At 38.3% G+C, this 21,502-nt stretch overlaps 1 protein-coding gene across 1 annotated transcript in view; it reads right to left on the bottom strand.

Annotated features, from left to right (window-relative positions):
- LOC136875035 (zinc finger protein pat-9) overlaps positions 1-21,129 on the bottom strand; it is a 100,450-nt gene extending 79,321 nt beyond the window's left edge. The window contains exons 1-2 of the mRNA XM_067148757.2: positions 21,106-21,129; positions 19,780-19,875 (exon numbers count right to left, since the gene is read on the bottom strand). The gene's annotated coding sequence lies outside the window, so the exon portion shown is untranslated. The remainder of the gene's footprint in view (positions 1-19,779; positions 19,876-21,105) is intronic.
- Between the last annotated feature and the right edge of the window lie 373 nt (positions 21,130-21,502).

The raw sequence follows: 21,502 nt of genomic DNA, 5'->3' as shown, positions 1-21,502 counted from the left end.
ACAGCCTTGGCGCTGATATGGACTTACATGGATATCTCTGTAATCATAGCTGGTATGGTAACAATGCATAAGATATAAATGATTGGAAATTTGATCCTATATAACTTTAGTTATGTAGTATTTATCAATACCACCAATAATAACAAATATTTGAGAACTGAATTTTAGGCCTTCCCCTAAACTACCATTTCACTCAGCGTGAATACAATTATTTATGGCCTAGATTATAGCCACTTATTCCCCGACTTTCCATACCGATTTTCATTCTCTTCAGCCGTTTTCTCATGATGTGTGTACATACATAAGACAGGCAGGCAGGCAGACAGACAGACAGACAGACAGAAATTAAGGAAAAGTGCATTTCCTTGTTACTGTGGACACGACTGATACAAAAATACCATCCTTTTAAAATTCTGAGCAATGTACAGACAAAACACTTATTTTATATATATAGATATAAGAAAACAGAAAAATCCAATAACACTGCCATGAAAAATTCCCAGAATCAGATAATACTTCACCTACTCTAATTCTCAGAGTTCTGTTCTCTAGAAATATAGCCACCCATTCAGTCACTCTTTTGTCTAGTTCAATTGCACTCATTTTTGTCCGTAGTCTCCCATGGTCTACCCCAGGGGTTTCCAAATGGCGACCCGAGAAGCCATATTTTGCATCCCGTGAGAGCTTTAAAAGAAATATATTTTAAGAAAGTGAAGAAAATGTACCAAAAATAATTCACAGCCCGTTCAAACATGTTAATTTTTATACCCTTTATAGACCGAAGTCAGAACTAATTCATTCTTTAATATTATTTCCTGTTTTTAAGCATTCACTTGATCTGAATAGATTATTTTTTATTAAAAAGAATTAAAATGCAAACTTTGGGAGAAAATGAGCCCTCACAAATACCAATGCCAATGAACTGACACATTGTCCTTGCTGTCTACAATTAGCAGTGGAGAAAGACCAGGAAACTAGATATTTTTTCAGATTTCAGTTCACAGATACAAGGGATGAATGAAGAATTCAACACATGATTCATGGAAATTGAAATTCTGAAAAGCAGTATATAACTTTGCGCGAGTCCTCTTGTTTCTATGATAGAGGAACAAGAACCACATCTACAACTTGATATGTGCGATCTACAAGCCAATGCGTTCCTACAGACCAAACAAGAAAAGGGATCACATACTTTTAAACCGTTATGCAGCGAAAAATACCCTAAGTTAAGATAATTGGACTAAAAATACCTCATGTTCGGGAGCTCATACATATGTGGAAGTCGTCTTTTTTCTATAAAATTCATTACAAATCAATACAGAAGTTGACTTCATGATTCTTTCTTGCTGCATCTTTTGAGATTAGCAACAACAGAGCTGGAGGTAGATGTCATTCCTTGATAGATTCAGCTGATCGACCACACTACTCCCACTAGATTGACCTTTAAGTTTAGTTTTGACTACATTATTAATTTCAGTGTGTCTTTAGGTAATTTTTTTCCTTTTTGTCATTTGACAAATAATTCAAATGAACTGACATTGCTGGGAGCTCTTCTTTTAAATTCAGTTGTACTGGGTAAGTGTTTATTTTTAATTCCACTCTTTCATGCAATTGTAAAATACAGTTTTAAGTAATTCAAATTATCAAACCTTTGTTTCAATTGAACTATGCATATTATTTCATACTGGCACCTCTGTTATATTTGAAGAATAATACGAAAATTAGGCTATTATTAAAAAGCGGCCCACGATCATGCCTAAGATTTCCATTGTGGCCCTCGATCTGCTACAAACTGGAAACTCCTGGTCTACCTGGGAATTCCTCATGGCAGTGTTATTGGATTTTTCTGTTTCTTATATCTATATATTATATAAAATAAGAGTTTTGTCTGCACATTGCTCAGAATTTACAGACCATTTGACCTCCTGAATCTAAGACATCTGCCATATCTTGCCGGACCGGGCGAGTTGGCCGTGTGCGTAGAGGCGTGCGGCTGTGAGCTTGCATCCGGGAGATTGTGGGTTCGAATCCCACTGTCGGCAGCCCTGAAGATGGTTTTCCGTGGCTTCCCATTTTCACACCAGGCAAATGCTGGGGCTGTACCTTAATTAAGGCCACGACCGCTTCCTTCCAACTCCTAGGCCCTTCCTATCCCATCGTCGCCATAAGACCTATCTGTGTCGGTGCGACGTAAAGCCCGTAGCAAAAAAAAAAAAAATCTTGCCGGAAACCTACAAGTTCAGCCTTGGTGGAATAAACTTTCCGAAACCCGAACTGCCTTCTATTGAACAGTTATTAATTTTGCAAATTTGTCTAATACAATCAGAAAGAATGCTTGTCCGCCTCCGTAGCGTAACGGTTAGTGTTGTTAGCTGCCGTCCTCGGAGGCCCGGGTTCGATTCCCGGTACTGCCAGAAATTTAACGGCAGGAGGGCTGGTATGTGGTTGAAATGGTACACGCAGCTCTCCTCCAATGGGGGTGTGCCTGAAAAGAGCTGCACCACCTCGGGATGAGGACTGGAGTGGGTTTTTTTTTTTTTTTTTTTTTTTTTTTAGAATGCTTTCTCTAAGCTTACATGCAACACTTCAAACTGTCTGGCCTTTAATTTTCGGATTTATATTAATCACATTTTCCCTAATATACATGGGCTACCATAGCAACTCCATTCATTTGGTATAGCTCCTTCATACAAACAGTAATCAAACAAATACTTCAGATATGGTTCTATATTCCAAACCAGTATATCCCGAGAAATCTTATCAATTCCAGCCGCTTTTCTAGTTTCAACTTTTGCATCTTATTGTAAATGTTGTTATCATATGTAAATTTTAATACTTCTTTAGCTTTAGTCACCTACTCTATCCGGACATTATTCTTGTAACTAACAATCTTTACATACTGCTGACTGAATACTTCTGCCTTTTGAAGATCCTCATATACACACTCCCCTTGTTCATTAATTATTCCTGGAACGTCCGTGAAACCTGTTTCTTACTTTAAGTACCTACACATACCCATACATACATACATACATACATTATCATTATAGACTGTTATGCCTTTCAGCGTACAGTCTGCAAGCCTCTGTGAATTTACTAAACGTCGCCACAATCCTCGATTTGCAACTAGTGTGGTAGCCTCATTTAGTTCTATACCTCTTATCTTTAAATTGTTACAAACCAAGTCTAACCATCGTCGTCTTGGTCTACCTCTACTTCTTTTACCCTCCACAGCAGAGTCCATTATTCTCCTAGGTAACCTATCCACCTCCATTCGCCTCACATGACCCCACCACCAAAGACGGTTTATGCGTACAGTTTCATCCATCGAGTTCATTCCTAATTTAGCCTTTATCTCCTCATTCCAAGTACCCTCCTGCCATTGTTCCCACCTGTTTGTACCAGCAATCATTCTTGCTACTTTCATATCTGTTACTTCTTACTTATGAATAAGATATCCTGAGTCCACCCAGCTTTCGCTCCCGTAAAGCAAAGTTGGTCTGAAAACAGACCGATGTATAGATAGTTTCGTCTGGGAGCTGACTTCCTTCCAACAGAATACTGATGATCGCAACTGCGAGCTCACTGCATTAGCTTTACGACACCTTGATTCAATTAAAGATAAAAAATTCATACTGTTCCGTATTGAAATGTATCACAATGAAATTGAAATAATAAATGAGGTAGTTCAACCTATTCAATACAAATAAATACGAAATGAAAAGTTACATTCCTATTTAATTATAAGTGAAACCGGTACCGCTTCCCTCAGTACAATGTCATATGCTTTCTCTATATCTACAAAACAAACACAACTGCCTATTTCTCTCGTAGCATTTTTCAATTACCTGGCGCATACTGAAAATCTGATCCTGACAGCCTCTCCACTTATAATTAAATAGGAATGTAACACTACATTTCGTATTTATTTGTATTGAATAGATTGAACTACCTTATTTATTATTTCAATTATCTTGATTCAATCTCACTTACAATATTACCATCCTGGGAGAGCACACAACCTAAATACTTGAAATTATCAACCTGTTCTAGCTTTGTATCACCAATCTGACATTCAATTCTGTTGAATTTCTTACCTACTGACATCAATTTAGTCTTCGAGAGGCTACTTTTCATACCAACTCATTGCACCTATTTTCAATTTCCAAGATATTAGACTGCAGGCTTTCGGCACAGTCTGCCATTAAGACCAAGTCGTCAGCATAGGCCAGACTTATTAAATTTCCAACTAACTGAATCCCTCCATGCCATTTTATACCTTTCAGCAGATGATCCATGTAAACTACGAACAGCAAAGGTGAAAGATTACAGCCTTGTCTAACCCCTGTAAGCACCCTGCACCAAGAACTCATTCTACCATCAATTCTCACTGAAGCCCAATTGTCAACATAAATGCCTTTGATTGATTTTAATAATCTACCGTTAATTCCATAGTCTCCCAGTATAGTGAACATCTTTTCCCTCAGTACAATGTCATATGCTTTCTCTATATCTACAAAACAAACAAATGCCTATTCCTCTCGTAGCATTTTTCAATTACATGGCGCATACTGAAAATCTGATCCTGACAGCCTCTCTGTGGTCTGAAACCACACTGGCTTTCATCCAACTTCCTCTCAACGACTGATCGCACCCTCCCTTCCAAGATGCCAGTGAATACTTTGCCTGGTATACTAATCAATGAGATACCTCAATAGTTGTTGCAATCCTTCATGTTACCTTGCTTATAGATAGGTGCAATTCCTGCTTTTGTCCAATCTGAAGGTACCTCACCAACAATCCATGCTAATTTTACTACTCTATGAAGCCATTTCATCCCTGCCTTCCCACTATACTTCGCTATTTCAGATCTTATTTCATCTACTCCTGCTGCCTTATGACAATGGAGTTTATTTACCATCCTTTCCACTTCCTCAAGCATAATTTCACCACCATCATTTTCCTCCTCCCCATGAGCTTGACTGTTTGCAACACCACCAGGATTGATTTCCTTTTACATTGAGAAGATGTTCAATACATTCCCTCCACCTCTCCAATGATTCCCTGGGATCTATTATGAGTTCACCTGAATTACTCAATACAGTGTTCATTTCCTTTTTCCCTCCCTTCGTAAGATTCTTTATTACTGTCCAGAAAGGTTTCCCTGCTGCTTGACCTAGCCTTTCCAGGTTATTACCAAAATCTTCCCATGACTTCAACAACTATTTGTTTCGCTGTGTTTCTTTCCTCTACGTACAAATCTCTGTCTGCCTCGGCCCTTGTTTGGAGCCATTTCTGATAAGCCTTCTTTTTACGTTTCAGGCTGCTCTCACTTCAACATTCCACCAAGATGTTCGCCTTTTCCCATTTTTACACACAGTTGTTCCTAGGCATTCCCTTGCTGTTTCTACTACAACATTCGTGTATAACACCCATTCACTTTCTATATCCTGAACCTGCTTACTGTCTACTGTTCGAAACTTCTCACTAATCATATCCATGTAATTCTGTCTAATTTCCTCGTCCTGGAGATTTTGTACCCTTATTCGTTTGCAGACAGATTTCACTTTCTCTACCCTAGGCCTAGAGATACTTAGTTCACTACAGATCAGATAGTGGTCTGTATCATCAAAAAATACACGAAAAACTCGTACATTCCTAACAGAGTTCCTGAATTCAAAGTCTGTTAAGATATAGTCTATTATGGATCTGGTACCCCTAGCCTCCCATGTGTAGCGGTGAATAGCCTTATGCTTGAAGAATGTATTCGTAACAGCTAAACCCATACTAGCACAGGAGTCCAGCAAACGCTTCCCATTCTCATTAGCTTCCATATCTTCCCCACATTTACCAATCACCCTTTCGTATCCTTCAGTTCTATTTCCGACTCTCGCATTGAACCAAATAATTAATGAAAACAAAATTCCACCTAATCGATACTTTCTCTTTTATTTAGCCTTAGGCTATTTAAACAGACATTAAAATTAAATTCGGGTGCCATTTCTAATAATAATAATAATAATAATAATAATAATAATAATAATAATAATAATAAAATTAAATTCAGAACATGTTTCGAATGTTTGCATTCATCATCAGAGCTGTTTACAATAGGCATAGGTAAAAATAGCTAAGAACGATCTCACAATTTACTTTAAAACCTTAAAAACAAGTGTTAGTCGTACGCATGTGGGTGGGGGGCGGATTTGGGAGGGGAGGTTGCATTGAGGGCGATTGTTAGTTGGGCTATAACTTATTATTAAAACTTAATATTAAAACCACTAGTTGGGCTAAAAATTATAGTTTCACTTTGAGTCTTGTGAGTTTATCAATAAAATCATTGATTGCTGAAAACTTGTAGATCCTTTGATGAAGTATTTCTGTTGAACAGTTTGTAAAATGTTTGTCTTCTTAAGACGGCATCCGGTTGTTTTCACGTCTCTTGTGACTTATTAGGTGGATTCCACTTATGGCCGGTTTCTGGAATGACAGTTATTTGTAGATGCGTAGTTATCAGTGACTTAATACGGTGATACGTTTAGAATGAGTTTCCGAAACAACAGTTATCGGCTTCTTCACATTTATCTGCGCAATGACTGGTAACTGCAGCTAGAGCTGTAGTTACCTCTATGTTAGAACTGATTCCAACAAATACTGATACTTGATACTGTTTCGTACAATGTCTTATATTAGTTTTGTGAACATTAGTACATGATAATGAACTGGTTATAACATATTTACAGTCATTCATTGTAGTTTTAACATGCTTGGGAGTGCTGGAGTCGACAATATTTTGGTCAGTACATTTACTTCCTCGTTATCACTGGCTTTAGTCACTGCATTTTATTTTAGTTTTTCAGTAAGATTGGTGTTCACCTTGGTGCCGTTTTATAGAAATACATTTACTACTGTTCTTAAGATGAAGATTCAATAATAGTTTCAGACACAAAGTTTTAAATTGACACTGTGATAATTTTAATTGTTCATGTTATCACGTCTTTAAGAAGAGCTTTAATGTTGTTTTTAGATGTAATGTAATTTGGTTTTTGGACTAATGTAATTTTAATATTGACTACTGACTGTTTAATATGTTTACGACTGTTCAAGAACATTTTAAGATTAAGATTTAAGCTGAAGATGCTCTTTATAAGAGCGAAACATGTCCCTTAGAGAAATTAATTGTATAAAAGTGTAAACACCAAAAAGGTGATTTGTATTGAATAGGTGGACAAGAAATACTTATTATAATTGCTGTGTACTTACATTCTGTACAAAAACTACCAGGATACCGATTCGATCAGCACCCTCTTATAAGCTAGATTGCTCCACAAATCAGATAGTAAGAAGGTAGAATTTTTGTTAATTCCTTCGTATCTCATTAGATGGCACTGATATAGCTTCATTTTGCTAGTTTACTCGTCCATGTGAGTGTATAGTCTGTGAGCGCTTGACGTCTATGATCCGATATGGCAGCCTCCTTGTTTGCTTATGTCCGCGTGTTGCGATTTGTTTTCAATAATTTTACGTTGTGACGCATTGTGAGTTATTTTGCAGGTTATAAACTTCATTTTCTTTGTCCGTATTGATGATCTACTTGTGATACAATTCCTTTAGTTTTGTCAATTGCCACCTTTTCAATACAATAAAAATATAGTACAAACTTACATATTTATTATGATGTTTAAATGGTACATGTTTCGCTCCTTTTTGTGAGCATCATCAGCCAAACTATCATTAATCTAAGATTGTATAAGATCATAAAACAATTCTTTGGTTCCAGATTGCTCTTATAAAACTAATTGATAATCTTATAACATTTTAAAAAGTCACATAACAATAAAACTATGTCTTAAGCTAACACTTTTGTCTAAAATCTTCTTCAGTCTAATATTTTATTGCCAAAACTTATCTGGTGAACATCTTTTAACTTTGTTTAAAAATAAGAATAAAATAAAAAACTTTTGAGATCTGGCTAGTTGTGTTGGTTCCTGTTACTGAACTTATTGAATATTTTCTGCAGTTGATAATTGTCATTATGGTCAATAGACTTGTTCTCGTTGCTGGAGTAACATTTATAAAATGTATTGGTATTAATTTATATTATCAATGGGGTAAAATTGTTCGTGAACAAACTTGTTGATGAAACAGTTACTGATGTGATATTGGATTTAAAATGTTCTCGAACGTTCCATAATGGCTCGTTGGTATATTTTCTTTTTTGCTGTGTAATTGTTTGATGTTACTCCTAGCCTCTTGAGAATTACTTGCTGTCCTGTTTGCACTTCTTGTGTTGTATGGCCGCAATGACTGGTAACTGCAGCTAGAGCTGTAGTTACCTCTATGTTAGAACTGATTCCATACAACACAAGAAGTGCAAACAGGATAGCAAGTAATTCTCAAGAGGCTAGGAGTAACATCAAACAATTACACAGCAAAAAAGAAAATATACCAACGAGCCATTATGGAACGTTCGAGAACATTTGAAATCCAATATCACATCAGTAACTGTTTCATCAACAAGTTTGTTCACGAACAATTTTACCCCATTGATAATATAAATTAATACCAATACATTTTATGAATGTTACTCCAGCAACGAGAACAAGTCTATTGACCATAATGACAATTATCAACTGCAGAAAATATTCAATACGGTTATGAAGTTATAATGATAGTTATACAAGTTCAGTAACAGGAACCAACACAACTAGCCAGATCTCAAAAGTTTTTTATTTTATTCTTATTTTTAAACAAATTTAAAAGATGTTCACCAGATAAGTTTTGGCAATAAAATATTAGACTGAAGAAGATTTTAGACAAAAGTGTTAGCTTAAGACATAGTTTTATTGTTATGTGACTTTTTAAAATGTTATAAGATTATCAATTAGTTTTATAAGAGCAATCTGGAACCAAAGAACTGTTTTATGATCTTATACAATCTTAGATTAATGATAGTTTGGCTGATGATGCTCACGAAAAGGAGCAAAACATGTACCATTTAAACATCATAATAAATATGTAAGTTTGTACTATATTTTCATTGTATTATTTGAGTTATTTATCGTAATATATAAAGTTTATTATTATTTCTACTGTAGTTATAGTTCCATAGCAATTTATTTAGGTTGTAGTAACACTACAGTTCAAGAAATGAAAGCTTTCTTGGCTTTCATACTGAACATGGGACTGAACCTTGGTTTAGGCACATGTTTGCCAGAAACAGATTTCAGCTTCTGTTGAAATTCTTTCATGTTGCAGACAATAGACGCCTTGCTGTTCCTAATGAATCAAATTATGACCCCTGTGGAAAATTCCAGCCTGTTGTTGACTACGCCAATCGAGTTTCAAGGTACCATTTCACTCCACATCAGCAACTATCTGTTGATGAAAGTTTGGTGGGGATGAAGAATCACACAAATCTCATGCAATACCTGCCAAAAAAGCACCACCACCACAGGTGGGGCATAAAACTTGAATGATACATGATTCAGTAGTGAATTACTGCTTATGATTTTGTGTGTACAGAGTAGCAAATAGTCAAAAAGATAAAGACAATACTGCAAAGCATGGTTTAAGGTACTGTGTGGTTTTGCACCTGCTCACTATAGGTTATTTATAGAAAGCATATCATGTGTTTGTTGACTTTTTTTTTTTTTTGTCAGTGCCATAAAAAAAATGGGGACATACATAACAGGAACTGTTCAATGAAACAGAAAAAGATTGCCTCAGTATTTGAAACAAAAGTTTGGTGTTGGAGATAGAAAATACTTAAGGTCACGGCCTGTGTTAGCTATGGGCTATAGTGAAAAGAAGAGTTAGAGGAATCCTGTCCTTCTACTGACTAGTCAAGGTAGGGCTGCTGATAAAACTTTCACAACTAAACACCATGATCAGCAAAAAGAAATTACAAAACCAGAAGTGGTGTGTAAATATAATAAATACATGAGGGATTGATACTAGTGATATGATGTTGTAGACATACCCTGATGAGAGGAAAACTCTAAAATATTGGAAGAAGGTAACTTTCAACATCATTGCAAGGATGGTGTTAAATACTTACATCCTACTTAAGGAAAATTTTGCAGGAGCCCAACATCCCATGTCAAGACTGGCTTACGCAGTGTCAATCATTGAGACTTTAGGAAGCGAGTGGCTTGAACATAAGCAGTTTGGTGTGGTTTCACCTGACAGCGTGAGTGATGTAAATTGAAGTAGCAGTACTTCTACTAAAGTGCAAAAACTTCCTGAAAAAAGGGAGTCTAACTGTTTCGTGTGTAGTCATCATCGTCAATGTCCCACTCCAGTCGCCCAGGTGTGGTTTTGCATGTGTAATACCAAATCAAAAGGGCATAGAGCAAGAACAGCGTGTTGCAAGTGTAGCAAAGGCCTGCATTTAAATTGTGGTCCAAAACACATGTGCAATGTGATCACATGAAATTTATCATAAAATTCTGGTGGAGGATTTTGTAATAAATTAGGCTATTTACATTCCTCATTTTATTATGGACATTAACTGATTTTGTGTTGTTCTTATCTCCTGAACTGTTCTGTAGGACTGCTGCTAGGCACAGTTCTCTCAAAAGATCACTATTACTCTCTCAAATTCATAAAATATCCAATCGTTTGACAGGTTACACTGTTAGTGTCTTTCTCTCCACATGTTGCATGTTTTTGAAAATTAATTTAAAATTGGAAAGTAGGCCTACTTTTAACAACATAAATTGGTATATATGATCCCGGATTAAATATCTTCACTTAGTCACTTTGGATTTAGTGTAAAATATACTCTAATTCATTTCAAATTATGTTTTTCCTCTTTTTAATAAAAAATTATTATATTTTTCTGCACAGTATTCCATGAAATTTTGTTTTTTGAAATGCAAGTCACATGTTTATATTCCTTGGAGTATATCAGACTCGCATACCAAATTACCTCCATATCTTTTAAACTGAGACGTTTATTAATTTTTTTTATACAGTGATACAAAATCCATTGAAACATGATTGGCATTCTATGCATATGATGACCTATAATGGGTTGGCATCCAAAGGGTTAAGGTTCATTTTCCTTTACGCATAAGCATAGGAAAATTAACATAACAAAAACTGTTCTGATGGATTGCATATTGATATGTGGCTGGGAGGCATGACCAGTCCTAAGGCAAATAATGGATAGGAAGAGCACTGTCAAATACATGGTGTTGTGTTTCAGTCATCAGTCCATAGACTGGTTTGATGCAGCTCTCCATGCCACCCTATCCTGTGCTAACCTTTTCATTTCTACGCAAGTATTGCATCCTACATTTGCTCTAATCTGTTTGCCATATTCATACCTTGGTCTACCCCTACCATTCTTACCACCAACACTTCCTTCAGAAACCAGATGAACAAGTCCTGGGTGTCTTAAGATGTGTCCTATCATTCTATCTCTTCTTCTCGTCAAATTTAGCCAAATCGATCTCCTATCACCAATTCGATTCAGTATCTCTTCATTCGTGATTCGATCTATCCATCTCACCTTCAGCATTCTTCTGTAACACCACATTTCAAAAGCTTCTATTCTCTTTCTTTCTGAGTTAGTTATTGTCCATGTTTCACTTCCATACAATGCCACGCTCCACACAAAAGTCTTCAAAAACATCTTTCTAATTCCGATATCAATGTTTGAAGTGAGCAAATTTCTTTTCTTAAGAAAGCTCTTCCTTGCTTGTGCTAGTCTGCATTTTATGTCCTCCTTACTTCTGCCATCGTTAGTTATTTTACTACCCAAGTAACAATCTTCATCTACTTCCTTTAAGACTTCGTTTCCTAATCTAATATTTCCTACATCACCTGCCTTCGTTCGACTGCACTCCATTACTTTTGTTTTGGACTTATTTATTTTCATCTTGTACTCCTTACCTAAGACTTCATCCATACCATTCAGCAGTTTCTCGAGATCTTCTGCAGTCTCAGATAAAATAACAATATCATCGGCAAATCTCAAGGTTTTGATTTCCTCTCCTTGGACTGTGATTCCCTTCCAAATTTCTCTTTGATTTCCTTTACTGCCTGTTCTATGTAAACATTGAAACGGAGAGGGGACAAACTGCAGCCTTGCCTCACTCCTTTCTGGATTGCTGCTTCTTTTTCAAAGCCCTCGATTCTTATCATTGCAGACTGATTTTTATACAGGTTGTAGATAATTCTTAGTTCTCGGTATCTGATCCCTATCATCTTCAGAATCATAAATAGCTTGGTCCAATCAACATTATCGAATGCCTTTTCTAGATCTACGAATGCCATGTACGTGGGCTTGTCCTTCTTGATTCAATCCTCTAAGATCAGACGTAAAGTCAGGATTGCTTCACGTGTTCCTACATTTCTTCTGAAGCCAAATTGATCTTCCCCCAACTCAGCTTCAACTTGTTTTTCCATTCTTCTGTAAATAATACGTGTTAAAATTTTGCAGGCATGAGATACTAAACTAATGATGCGGTAGTTTTCACACCTGTCAGCACCGGCTTTCTTGGGAATAGGTATAACAACATTCTGCCGAAAATCGGATGGGACTTCTCCTGTCTCATACATCTTGCACACTAAATGAAATAACCTTACCATGCTGGTTTCTCCTAAGGCAGTCAGTAATTCAGAGGGAATATCATCAATTCCAGGTGCCTTGTTCCTATTTAGGTCACTCGCAGCTCTGTCAAACTCTGACCTCAAAATTTGGTCTCCCATTTCATCACCATCAACAGCCTCTTCATGTTCCAGAACCAAATTATCTACATCGTTACCTTGATACAACTGTTGGATATGCTCCTGCCATCTTTCTGCTTTGTCTTCTTTCCCTAGAAGTGGCTTTCCATCTGAGCTCTTAATATTCATGCACCTAGATTTCCTTTCTCCAAAGGTTTCCTTGATTTTCCTGTACGCAGCATCTACCTTTCCCAGGACCATACAGCCTTCGACATCCTTGCACTTCTTCAGCCATTCTTCCTGAGCTACCTTGCACTTTCTATCCACTTCATTCTTTAATCGCCTGTATTCTTTTCTGCCCTCTTCATTTCTAGCATTCTTGTATTTTCGTCGTTCATCAATCAGGTCTAGTATCTCCTGAGTTTTCCACTGATTCTTAGTTGATCTTTTCTTCCTTCCTAACATTTCTTCAGCAGCCCTAGTGATTTCATTTTTCATGACTCTCCACTCTTCCTCTACTATGTTTCCTTCAGCCTTTTCATTTAATCCTTGTGCAACATGTTCCTTGAAACAATCCCTCACACTCTTTTCTTTCAACTTGTCTAGATCCCATCTTTTTGCATTCTTTCCTTTCTTCAATTTCTTCAACTTCAGATGGCATTTCATGACCAACAAGTTGTGGTCAGAGTCCACGTCTGCTCCTGGGAAAGTTTTGCAATCCAACACCTGGTTTCTGAATCTCTGCCTAATCATAATGAAGTCTATTTGATACCTTCCAGTGTCTCCAGGTCTTGTCCACGTATACAGCCGTCGTTTGTGGTGTTTGAACCAAGTATTGGCGAGGACTAGATTATGATCAGTGCAGAATTCAACCAGCCGACTTCCTCTTTCGTTCCTTTGTCCTAATCCAAATTCTCCTACTGTACTACCTTCTCTTCCTTGGCCTACCACTCCATTCCAGTCTCCCATCACAATTAGATTCTCGTCACCTTTAACATATTGTATTAAATCTTCTATCTCCTCATATATTCTTTCAATTTCTTCATCATCCGCTGAACTAGTAGGCATATAGACCTGCACTATTGTGGTGGGCATTGGTTTGGTGTCTATCTTGGCGACAATAATTCTTTCACTACGCTGGTCGTAGTAACTTATCCGCTGTCCTATTTTCTTATTCATTATTAAACCAACTCCTGCATTTCCCCTGTTTGATTTCGTGTTGATAATTTGGTAGTCGCCTGACCAAAAATCCTGTTCTTCCTGCCAACGTACTTCACTTATACCAACTACATCTAACTTTAGCCTATCCATCTCCCTTTTCAGATTCTCTAACCTACCACAACGATTCAAACTTCTAACATTCCACGCTCCGACTCGCAGAATGTCAGTATCCATCTTCCTGATGATCGCCCCCTCTCGTGTAGTCCCTACCCGGAGATCCGAATGGGGGACTAGTTTACCTCCGGAATATTTTACCCGCGAGGAAGCCATCATCAGTACATCCTTCATACAGAGAGAGCTGCATGTCCTCGGGAGGTAGTTACGGCTGTAGTTTCCCGTTGCTTTCAGCCGCGTAGCAGTATCATCACAGCTAAGCCATGTTGAGTATTATTACAAGGCCGTATCAGTCAATCATCTAGACTGCCGCCCTTGCAACTACCGAAAGGCTGCTACCCCCCTTTCGATGAACCATTCGTTAGTCTGGTCTCTCAGCAGATACCCATCCGATATGGTTGCACCTGCGGCTCGGTTATCTGCATCATTGGGATACGCAAGCCTCCCCACCGTGGCAAGGTCACATGGTTGTATCTTAACCCGCAATTTGTTGGTCATGCTTCCTGTCGTTCACATTACCTTCCCAATTGACATTTGGTAAATTGAAATCACCCGCTACTATCATATTCCTTTCCGTACTGTTTCTCACATAGCTGATTATCTTATCAAATAATTCTGAATCAGCGTAAGCACTACCCTTTCCCGGTCTGTACACTCCAAAGACATCAAATTGCCTATTATCTTTAGAGATGAGCCTTACACCTAGAATTTAATGTTTGTCATCTTAAACTTTTTCGTAGCTTACAAACCCTTCTTTCATCAGAATAAATACTCCCCCCTCATACCATTTCTATCCTATCTTCACGATAAACACTCAAGTTCCGTGAGAACATTTCTGCATCCATTATATCCTTTCTCAACCATGATTCAACTACTATTACAATATCTGGTAAGTATTCATCTATTAAATTACTTACTTCTATTCCTTTCTTTACAATATTTCTACAGTTCAACATTAACCTGTACCCTTATCACCGCTCCCTAGTCCACCCTGTTTCTCTGAATCCACCTCCCTATGACCCTTCTATACATGAAAATTACTGTAAACATCTTGATGTTTAATGAGGTTGTACTTAAAGATTCATAAGGTTACGAGTGTGTTTAGGGGTTGTAGTAAGAGAGTAAAGGAGACCGCGTGTACGTCACTCATATGATCCCAGTTTGAGTAGGCCTCTGGTTCCGAAGTACGGAACCCTCTTCAGGATTAATTTAAGAACTGCAAAAGATCCAAAGGAAAGCTGTACAATTTGCTCAGGGCAATTTCCTACAAAATAGTGTTGTAAAAATGTTGCACACTTCGGGCTGGGAAGACCTGGGAATAAGGAGACGAACAACTCTACTAAGTTGTATGTTCTGAACTGTCAGGTGACAGATGATTTGGAATATTAGTAGAAGAATAAGTTTGTTTTTTACAAGTTGCTTTACGTCACACTGACTCAGATAGGTCTTATGGCGACGATGGGAGAGGAAGAGGCTAGGAGTGGGAAGGAAATGGCCGTGGCCTTAATTAAGGTACAGCCCCAACATTGGCCTGGTGTGAAAATGGGAAACCACGGAAAACCATCTTCAGGGCTGCCAACAGTGGGGTTCGAACCCACTATCTCCCAAATACTGGATACTGGCCGCACTTAAGCGACAGAATAAGTTTGAATGAAATTTTCAAAAGCAGGAAAGATCGTAATATGAAGGCCTTTGTTCATAGGGATTTCGGGTTAGATTCCCGGCAGGGTCGGGAATTTTAACCATAATTGGTTAATTGCCCTGGCACGGGAACTGGGTGTATGTGTCATCTTCATCATCATTTCATCCTCATCACGACGTGCAGGTTGCCTAAAATTGTCAAATCAAAAGACCTGCACCTGGCGAGCCGAAGTCCTCGGACACATCCCGGCACGTAAAGCCATACGCCATTTCATTTCATCGTAATAAGAAGATAAAGTAAGAATTCAAGATGAAAAATTGGGGCAAATACTTGTTTATAGGAAGTGGAATTAGGGATTGAGACATTTTGCCAAGGGAGATGTTCAATTTTATATCATTAAAAAAACTAGGTAAACAATCAGTAGGGAATATGCCACCTGGGCGACAGCCCTAAATGCAATCAGTGGTGACTGAGATTAATTTATCTCCAAAATGAAAACATTTTATGTTTTACTAATGGCTGGCTGTGAGGAAAGCAAGTTGCCCATTTCTCTGGTAAAGTTTGCAACTTATCTGGCCACGGGACTGATTCGGTGAAAAGCACGCAGATCAAATTTGTCATGTCATGTTCAGAATGCGACCAGTCAAACATTTACTTGTTTATAATAACTAGTGATCAAATTAAATTGCCTCAGCAACATAGCAGACCAATGGTCTTGAAACTTGCTGGACCAAACCAAAGGTTTGTCAAGCAGTCCAACTGAACTTCTGTCCCCTCTTGAACACAGAATGCACTGGCGTGCATTGTAGATTAATATGCCATCACTCTCAGCCAATCGAGCAGAGTGGTTTCAGCTCTATATTCAGGTGATGGACTGGTCCCACCATCAGCTGTTCTGGGAATAGTTTTCTGTGGTTTTCCATTCTCCTCACCAAGGTGAATGTCGCAACAGTTCCTTTTATAGCCCTCAACTGCTCCTCCCCACCCTTTTCCACACTCTAATCACTCCAACACATCTCCTGGCCTGAGAGATTAGGGTACAGAATGAAAACTTTTTTTTTTTTTTTTTTTTTTTTTTTTGCTATGGGCTTTACGTCGCACCGACACAGAAAGGTCTTATGGCGACGATGGGATAGGAAAGGCCTAGGAGTTGGAAGGAAGTGGCCGTGGCCTTAAGGTACAGCCCCAGCATTTGCCTGGTGTGAAAATGGGAAACCACGGAAAACCATTTTCAGGGCTGCCGATAGTGGGATTCGAACCTACTATCTCCCGGATGCAAGCTCACAGCCGCGCGCCTCTACGCGCACGGCCAACTCGCCCGGTGTGAAAACTTTTAGTAGTTACACTTTTCCAGCTAGTTCGCATTTTTTAAGGTGAAAATCATTTTAAAATTATGTGAAACGACACCTGAAATATATGAGAGAAGACATCCTCCTTTTATGCTTGAGAGGGACCCAGCAACTTGCCCGTAGAAGTATTCTTTCACAGAAAATGTAAATCTGACAGAAGAATGTGCGGCTATTTCCTATGTTATTACTGGCTGTAGGGCAGTTCCTATTGCATCCGACAGAGCTCGTATAATGTCTTGCCCACTACTACTACTACAATCTCTGAAAGGAATGAAACTGTGGAGTTTAAAAGTGGCGTGTGATGGTTGTAGTTTCACCCTAGTACATGAGGTGAAGTAAGGTATGTCATTGTGAAGTGTGTAAGAGACACCTGCAACAAAGTCAGCAGAACTAACCAATCCAGCACAATGGTCTTGTCACTAGCCAGACCTAACCAATCCAGACCAATGTCTTGCCACTATCCAGGTATGGCACTGTCGCAGGGTATACTATAGGCCTGTGGGCCACTTCACGGCTCTAACTTGGGGACTAACAACACCAGCCCGATGGTCTTGTAGCAGACCAAACCAAATCAGATAAATGGTCTTGTCAGCAGACAGATCTAAGTTCGTAGGTTGTCACTTGTGTGTACCGCGCCACGTTGCATTCTTAACATCTGTTTTGCAAACTAGTTAGTCAAATAGTTAGATTGACAACTCTGTTTACTGTATCGTGATGTCTGAGCCACATGCGCCATGAGAGATCTCTAACCTTTGGTGGCCTTACAGTTGAATTTTTACAAGTTTGTACCTTACACCTTACCCAATACAGTAAAAATCCCGTAGACCCTTTGCGGATAGATCCAACTTAGAAATTACAAATCTTTACAAGACCACTGGGATGGGTAAAACCATTAGACTGGATAGATTAGGTCCAGGCTGTGACAAGACCATTGGAATGGGAGCAAGCAAAGGAGGTCCGGGAGACGTCAGCCCCTAGGTTAGAGCCATGAAGAAGCCCCCAGGTCTCTAGTATCCTGCGTGACAACAGCATTGGTCTGGTAAATTAGGCCTGGCTGGTGGTGGTGATTGTTTTAAGAGGAAGTACAACTAGGCAACCATCCTCTATAGGCTATAGCACTAATCAGAGAGAAAAAATGGAAGGGATCCTACACTTCGAAAAATGTAGGTATCGGCCAAAGGAAGACAGGGGCCACGAGGGGCATGAAACTGAAAGACTACCTAGGCCTCGAGTGCTCTAACACCATCGGGATCGGAAAAGAACAAGCGTTGATCAAGGGAGATAGGATAGAATAGATGAAAGTGAGGAGCCTTGCACAAATAAGTGGAAGCAATGTCAGGACTCAGCTAAGGGCCCTGTGGTTGTGAACTCAAGCTCCTAAGTACAGAGCCCCTTGGGCCCCTTTTAGTCACCGCTTACAACAGGCAGGGGATACCAAGGGTGTTATTCTACAACCCCCACCTACAGGGGGTTTGGGATTGACTACTGAAGAAGCTATTGGTCTGGATAGGTTAGGTCCAGCTAGAGACAGATAAGTTGGCCCAGTTAGTGACAGAACCACTGGCCCAGATGGGTTAGACCAGCCATAAACATTGCGGCATACCAAAGAGGTTTACCTGTACAGTTTACCTGCGCAGTAAACCTGTACAGGCAACGACCTCATACACACTACGGTTTGCCTGCCAGTTGACCTTATGGCATCAGCATGACGAGATTATGACGCAATCACAGTGGTTGGTTTATTGTTAGCAACGAGTTTAAAAAAGCAAAGGAAACGCCGCACCTCATGGTGTCAAGACTGATTGTTGAGAAGAAATCACTACACTCACGTTAATTTATTAAAATAATTTAGTAGAGAAGAATGAGACTACCGTAGTTACTTGAGGATGAGTGAACCAGTGTACCATTGGTGTCACCTTTAATCCAAAAGAGCGATACAATTATGAGAACTGAGATTTCTCTGCACGAAAGGCTAAGGCTACCTTAAGATTCCTTACTACAGGGCAACCATACGAATGCCTCAAATGTTCAACTCTAATATCACCGCAATCTCTTAGTCGCATAATTCCAGAGACGTGATGCCATATACAAAGTTCTGCAAAAAGATTACCTTCAGGTATGTATGTACAATGAAATATGACATTAAAATTACTCTTATTTATTTATCATAGGGTTATCTGTAGTATTATAAATCTATACAATAAAGCATGAATGCATAGTAAAACTTTTGAGATCTAAAATTTAACATTCCAAACTACAATTTCAAATCAAATCTGTGCAGAATTATGTTCAGTGAAGGCACTTAAAAATGATCCAGCTGTAGTTTGTGAAAATTGCATTTGAAGAGTCACATAATATTTCTGCTCCCTGAGATGGTGGATGTTCTCCGCTATGAGGAACTGCTTGAAAAGGACTTTGTGACGATGGACTTGCACTCGGTATATTGATATAAGTAAACGTAGGGCTAAGAGATCATGTACTATTGCTACGTGAAGACCAAGGCTGATTATCCATAAAATGCCCTACGTTATGTATCATTGGTGTGGTAAGAATGTCATTAATCCTTCTTACAGCAATTAAACAATGACGTTTTTCCAGGCCTCTCACCCTCATAGCTACCGTTTTTGGAAAGTGATCATAGCGATCTTCCACTTCTGGAGGTTTTTTGAAATGCTCCCAAACTGAGAGTAACACCTGATTGGTCAAATTTGCACTAATATTCTTCTTGGTATAGTTAGGTCTTGAATAAGGGTGTGCGCGGTTGCTTGTACTTACTGGGGTTGAGGGGGTTGAAGCTTCGTCGTTATTGTCTGCCTCTTCATTCACATTTTGAGAATGTACCAGTGATTCTGGAGCCTCCTGATCGTTATCCTGAATGTATAAAACAATTATTGTTATTGTCAGAGAACAATTTTTGCATGTTGTCTTAAACAATAAACATTGTTCAGCCTATGTCAAAAGTTGTATTCTGCATTCATTTCATTGTCCCCTAATACCATAAAGAGGATTTCTGAAGAAGAAGAAGAAGAAGAAGAATGTATGTGTGTGAGTAAAACTTTTTAAATTATGAAGCTATCTTTAGTAATATAATTTTATCTATTTATCTTTTTTTGTTTCAATTTCCTGATTCATCAGGAAAATGGGAAGAATGTGCAAAATTGTTTGACAAAACATATAGACATAGTCCCTTCAGCAGATTCTGGATCTTTTTATTACAATTACAAAGGCAGACATAGCATGGTACTTTTAGCAATAGTTGATACAAGGTATCGATTCCTGTTAGTAGATTTTGGAAGTAATGGTCGAATGTCCAATGGAGGTGTTCTCCTGAATACTAAATTTTCTGAAAAACTACAGAGTGGTGAACTGAACATTCCAGAGCCCAGAATGTTTCAGACAGTTTCAAGAGTGTACCATATGTGATTGTTGCCGACGATGCTTTTCCTCTTAGACCAGATATATTAAAGCCATTTCGACAAGCTCAGTTAGATTCACCTGACAAAGAGATTTTTAATTACCGACTCTTTCGAACAAGACACATTGTGGAAAATGATTTTGGAATACTTGCTTCCTGCTTTCGTATATACCATACAGAAATCAATGTAGAACCACAGAACACAGTGAAAGTAGTGATTGCTACCTGTGTCTTACATAATGTTTTGATGGAACTCGAATCCACTAATTATGCACCTCCAAGCAATTCGTACTAGGAAAATACTGAAAACGGGACTATTGTTTGCACAGGGTACGATACTTCTCAAGCTAACAGTACTGCCCTGAATCGTCAAAACCAGGGAAATATAACTCATAGTGCTAAAAATGTTAGAGAGAATTTCATGTACTAACTTACTTTATGAATGAAGGTAAAGTGCCATGGCAAGAAAAACATATTCTTAAAAACCCACATACAAGTACCAATTAATGTAGTGCTTTATTATGGATTTACGTAGTTATCATAATTTAAAATTTGTTTGAAAATGTTGTCTATATTTCGATGTAGGTGTTCAAATAACTTTAGTGAAGGGAATTAAACTACGGTACCGCAACTTTGTACCTAATGCAAGTTTAAATAAATGTAAAACAATGTTTCTGTGCACTTACATCATCACTCTGGTTTCTTTCTTCATCATGCAAGTTTGAAACCGATGTACTGAGAGTATCTTGATCCCCCAGGAAATCAAACAAATTGTAGTACTAGAGCGTTGGCTTGTACAAGCCATCTGTTCCTGCTCTAGACTTCTTTGATGCCTTGAATTTCTTCCTTCTCTTTGCAAAAATTGCTCCTCAGAATAACTGTATCCTTAACAGCTTCAGTCTCGGATTCCTTCAACTTTGTCAATAATTTTGTATAAACGGCATCTCACAGTGCACAATTATGATACTCCTTGCTCTTCACATACCACAAACATGGTTCAGATTTGTACAACTGATAAATTCCTCAAAAACTTTAGTTCGCTTACGGTTTGACATGTTTCGTATAGTATTCTATCAAAACAAA

The sequence above is a fragment of the Anabrus simplex genome, chromosome 5 (assembly GCF_040414725.1).
Source record: "Anabrus simplex isolate iqAnaSimp1 chromosome 5, ASM4041472v1, whole genome shotgun sequence".
In the NCBI taxonomy this organism is placed as follows: Eukaryota; Metazoa; Arthropoda; class Insecta; order Orthoptera; family Tettigoniidae; genus Anabrus; species Anabrus simplex.
This window is presented reverse-complemented; position numbering and strand designations above follow the sequence as displayed.